Genomic DNA, 6,000 nt, shown 5'->3' with positions numbered 1-6,000 from the left:
GCAACCAGATTTTATTCGACTAAAGACATTATACTAATATTACTGGCCGTTTAGATAAGTGTTCTAATTGAAGTACTAGTGTTTTAGTGACATTTTTCTGACTTTTAGGCTTCATGGCGGCCATTTTGGACGCCACTTTGAATAATTAAAATTGGCCAAGGGTGAGAGCTCCACACCCACCTGAATATCATTGTAGAGACCCCAAAGATGAATAATCAACAAAGAAAAAATATATATATATATCAGAGAAAAAGTACTTAGCCCCCTCGGCTGCCGGACTATAGCATTCATTTCAGTATTGCCCTGCTGCATCATTTTGCAGTAACCACTACATTATAGGTAACACAGAACATTATTTCCATTTAAAATTGCCCTTTTCTAAAATTAGGCCCCAAACAATCACCTCTCCTCCAATTAATTTGCCACAAGAAAATTACCACTCCCATTTAAATTTTCTAACATCGTTTGTTATTTCTGTCGGAAAAACTCATATTCTGTGAACAGCGAAAAATAACGGGTATCAACGAAGTCTTCGAAATCACAGTGATCAGTTATTCGTTTCTTTGTAATGATCTCGGTATTCCCGAGCCGCATCAGAGCCGATAATACATTAACCATCTGTTTTTTTTTTTTGTCTTGTCCCTTTGCTTACGTGCTTGTTTGCTTGCTTATTTTGCGGTCGTGCTGGTCATCCAAGGCTAACGCTCAGAGATCCCCATTTCTGCATTCTGTCTAGGAATATAATCGTGAAAAGCTAGCTTGCTTCACATATGATAATGATGATAATGTGAATAATGATGATATTAATAATGATAATGATGATGATGATGATGATAATAATAATAATAATATAAGGAAATAAATAAATAAATACTCATAATGGTGCCTATACTTGCACAGGGCGCAGGTCTACTTTTTTCGATGGCGTTTTAAGAAATAATAATGAATCTAAATATCATACATGTTCAAACAAGAAAACACAGAAGAAAATGACAAGCAACAAACAACCACATACCAGATAAAGATTGCAATCGTTCCGAACATTACATATTGCAGTTATAGTCCTCATTGTGAGGGGAATAGATACGTTTTAAGTTTGGATTTCAACATTTTATAGATGACAGTAATAGAGTAGGTATACGGGGAAAAGGGTATGAACCGAATGATGTACTAATAAGTTTTTGTGACATCTTTTTTGGAATATTACACAATAGCGAATTCGAAAAACCCAACCGAGAAGAAGGCAAAGAATGATCAAGCATAACAGCAATGGGCGTAAATTCCCCCTGTAATGGAGGCGGGGGGTGGGGGGTGGTCTGTACATAATTTTATTACCTAAAAGAAATGTTACCATTTTATTGAATTTATTTGGGCACTATTCAGGGCCGCGCCACATTTTTGAAAGGTTGGGGGGGGGGGGGAGTCAAAATTACCTTTCATTGAAGAAGAAAGCAAATCAAAAGACAAGAAAAACAACAACAAAATAGTCTTCATACTGACAAGCAAAAACAAACAAACAAACAAAAAAACCAAGAACAAAAAGACTTCATATTTTTGCTGCCACTTCCCTCCCACTTTATAATTCATGCAAAAGAATGGGACATTCGCTCCCTGTAAAGTGTGTGTGTGTGGGGGGGGGGGGGGTCACCAAGCTTCTCCCCCTCCAAAAAAACAAACAAACAAAAAACAAAAAACTAAAGGGTGCGCCGGTCCGGTTATTGGCTTGTAACCGTGGTAATGGTGACTATCGCCGATCATCCCCCCCCCCCCCGTCGACTTTTTTGTTCCACTAACTAACCAATTTGTCTTCTTGTCTTGTCAAGTCGACTTGCCGAGTTTCAACAACTTGTCATTTGACGTCTTGTCCCAAGCAAGTCGACATTCCGAGTTTCAACAACTCGTTATCATGTCTTCTTTTCCCAAACAAGTCGACTTCCCGAGTTTCAACAACTCATTTTCATGTCTGTTTGTCCAAAACTAGTCGACTTGCTGAGTTTCAACAACTCGTTATCACGTCTTTGTGTCCCAAACAAGTCGACTTGCCGAGTTTCAATAACTTGTCATCTTGACTTCTTGTCCCAAACAAGTCGACTTGCCGAGTTTCAACAACTTGTCATCTTGACTTCTTGTCCCAAACGAGTCGACTTGCCGAGTTTCAATAACTTGTCATCTTGACTTCTTGTCCCAAGCAAGTCGACTTGCCGAGTTTCAACAACTTGTCATCTTGACTTCTTGTCCCAAGCAAGTCGACTTTCCGAGTTTCAAAAACTTGTCATCTTGACTTCTTGTCCCAAACGAGTCGACTTGCCGAGTTTTAATAACTTGTCATCTTGACTTCTTGTCCCAAGCAAGTCGACTTTCCGTGTTTGAACAACTCGTTATCATGCCTTCTTGTCCCAAACGAGTCGACTTGCCGAGTTTCAACAACTTGTCATCTTGACTTCTTGTCCCAAGCAAGTCGACTTGCCGAGTTTCAACAACTTGTCATCTTGTCTTCTTGAACCAAGCAAGTCGACTTGCCGAGTTCCAACAACCCGTCATCTCGACTTCTTATCCCAAGCAAGTCGACTTTCCGAGTTTCAACAACTCACTATCATGTCTTTTCGTCCCAAACGAGTCGACTTGCTGAGTTTCAACTACTCGTCATCATGTCTTCTTGTCCCAAACAAGTCGACTTCTCGAGTTTCAACAACTCGTATTCATGTCTTTTTGTCCCAAGCGAGTCGACTTACCGAGTTTCAACAACTTATCATCTTGTCTTCTTGATCCAAGCAAGTCGACTTGCCGAGTTGCAATAACTCGGCTTCTCGGTATTTAACCTGTCTTCTCGTCTTCTTATATCGTCATCTGGTTGGCACTTTTAAGCTTCCGTACTGTACGGCCCCTGCAAGGCAAAATTCCTGCTGCAAAAGGCCCGCCAGACGGCCCTTACTCGTGGCCCAGAGGACCATTATTAGGTTCAATGCAATGCAACTCAATTCATTTCAATGGAAATTAAAGTGAAAATTGGCCATTTAATTCAGCTGCTCATTTCATTTCATTTCATTTATTAGGTTTCCACACAAATCATACAGTGTAGTGTTTACAACATCCATCAATGACAATGTAAAGTGACACATAAATTATAAGTTCAGTATATACAAAAAGCATTTACATAAAGCATTTACATAGCACAAAATCAATCACGGGGCCATTATTGGAAAATTGGGCAGGATTATATCAAAAAGTATCATACAACGTCCGACCTAAGACTAACGTCTAAGATTATCTTGTTAAGTTAAGAATATAGTCCCTACCAGACAACAGAATTTAAATTTGGGCCTCGATCCGACAAATGTTCCATGGATAATGCAAGTTTTTCAATACTTGTAATACAAAAGACAAAGAATTCAGTAAAACAGCAGCAACAACGTCGCTCTCTCCTTCCCTTTCTCTCTTTCTCTCGAATCACCCTCCCTATCAAAATAAATCTTTCTATTCCATACCTTTTCGACCCTTTCACTTTGTTCTCTTCTAACCATCAGAGCTGACCATGTTTTATAAAACTGTAATGCCAACTGCATTATGAACACAAGCTACAAGGCTATCTATTCTTTCTATGCACCTTCCAGCAATACCAGGCCCCATCTTTCAATGGATCTTTTCAAAGTCATGCACATGATTATGCACTCATAGTTCAGTTGTCATACCGGACAAGAATTTGACAACTCCTTTTGATGATGTTCGGTTGAGAGTTCAGATTGTTAATTTTCGTTCAGACATGTAAAAGGGACTACACATCACAAGTAGGCTACTGCTATTGGGCACTTGTTAGGAGTACAAAATTTCTTCCGTGTATCATGGATGTACAAGGTGTATTTAACGATGTCAGATATCACATCCAGTATCGCTGATTAAAATCTAACTACAACCAAGGTAAAGTATCTGTCGGTTTCCATAATGTCTACCATGAATGATTTTTGATCATTTTCTAGATTTGAATACGCCTTGTCCATTTTACTGCATTTTTATTGTTCTTAAACAAAGTAAAAACTTTTGATTTTGAGATATAAGATACAATAATCATAAAAAATATATAGACGATCGAATCGTTGTATTCAAATCTTAGACAATTCAGGTACTCTTGCATTATTGTGCACATGCAATGATGAAATAAGATAAAATGTTATTGCTACCTTACATTGCTTTATGGAAGGAATGAGCCATGCATAGAGTTTTACGATATCAAGGGTGGGGGAGGGGGAGGGTTCCAGACTTCTGGCACATTCCTGCCCATTGGTGGTGACGACTCCACTGAAAGAAATCGAGGCTCTTACATAATGAAGAAAAAGTGTAAAGATTTTGATGAAGAATAAGATTATTGTATCAGACAAATGTTGATTCAGATAGTGTTTATGAATGTTATCGCAAGAGATAAAAGAGTTAAATGAAGAAGAGCAAAAACAATGTGAAATATCAATGAATATGAAAGAAATTACATAGGCTGTTTTTCTATGAAAAGGAACAAAGCGCCCGCTATGGTTTTATCAAGTATTTTGGAATGACATATGTGAACTTCTATAATGAACGCTCTTTTAATCATTATTGAAAAGGTCAATGATCGGATGCTCAACGCAGAGGGCTTATCAATTTGATCTTTAAAAAGAGAAATAGTAATTGATAGTAAAGCTGGCGACCTAGTATTGTACTCTCCTCAACTGTGAGTATAAAATTATGACAACAGTTTTGGCCGCAAGGTAAAAAAAAGTGTTATGAAATGTCATCATCTAAACACAAGTTGCGGGTATATAAAGGGACGATTAGGGAGTTTTAATGTTAGAATTTTACAAAATATAATGATTTACATGTCTGTTTAAGCTGGAGAAGTTGTAATTATGACGGTTAACGTTTCTAAGTCTTTCGATGTTATTGATAAATTGTTCATTAAGGAATGTTCAGAAAAGTTGAATTTTGGAGCGGAGTTTAGACATTAGGCAGCAGTGATTTATAAAAAAAACCAGTAAGTTCTGTTATTGTAATTGGTTTAATAACAGAACAATATGAAAAACAGTGAAGAATCTGTCAAAGTTGCCCGTTATCAGCTCTTTTGTTCGTGATTACGGTTGAGTTTCTTGCTCATGAGACGAGTGTCACGAGTGGAGTGACAGACGCTCTCCTCCACTGAGGTCAATTTGCATAGAATTTGTAAATAAGCACTTAAGCATGCAAATTGATGCAAATTGTTTAGTATTTCAATAGAAGAAATTCCAGACCGCTCTCGGTAGAGCCACGGTAGTGCTATGTGTGGCAAGGAGCGGCAGTATGACATCAGGCCGTGAAGGGGACATCACGCTGTGGAGCTGTCTCCGTGACACAGCGTATGTGAATGGCCACTCGGTAACGGTGACAGGGGCCGCCACCCCAGTCAGTATTAACTAGAGATACCCACAGATAGTGGTAAGTGCATTAATTCTGAAATGTTTATGTATTTAATTGGCATAATTCGTTTGTGTAATGGATATCCGAATTGAGAGTGGATTGTGATAAAGGTTTCAGTTAATATGTGATGTATAGATATAATGGTTATTGTTAAATGCTTCAATTAATATGTGATATAGAATATATAATGGTTGTTATGTGTAGTTGCATGATGTTCGATGTTCGATGACTTGGTGGTGGTGTGGTGTGGATGTGTGTTGTATCCTGCTTACAAAAACGGCTTAAAATTTTTTTTTAGGCTTTCAATACAACCTTCAATTTAGACATCAGGCATTGCATATTCACCTTGCAGATATTTTTAAATGAGTTTTTGGAGTGATCTCTCAGTGCAAGGAGCAACAGAGAGGGGATTTTCTTCATGTCTACTGCAACTTCACCAACCAACAAGGAAGTTCAGTCCCATGTGTAGGATACCATGTGTGTGTCATCTTTTTCCAAGCAGATGAAAATGGCGGGAAACTCCTCAGCACTCATCATGAAACTGTAAGCTACAACTTACCTTTCTGTCTCATTACTGATGAA

The sequence above is a fragment of the Diadema setosum genome, unplaced genomic scaffold, assembly GCF_964275005.1.
Source record: "Diadema setosum unplaced genomic scaffold, eeDiaSeto1 scaffold_37, whole genome shotgun sequence".
NCBI classification, from domain to species: domain Eukaryota; kingdom Metazoa; phylum Echinodermata; class Echinoidea; order Diadematoida; family Diadematidae; genus Diadema; species Diadema setosum.
The sequence above is the reverse complement of the archived record's forward strand: the minus strand, read 5'-3'. Positions refer to the sequence as shown.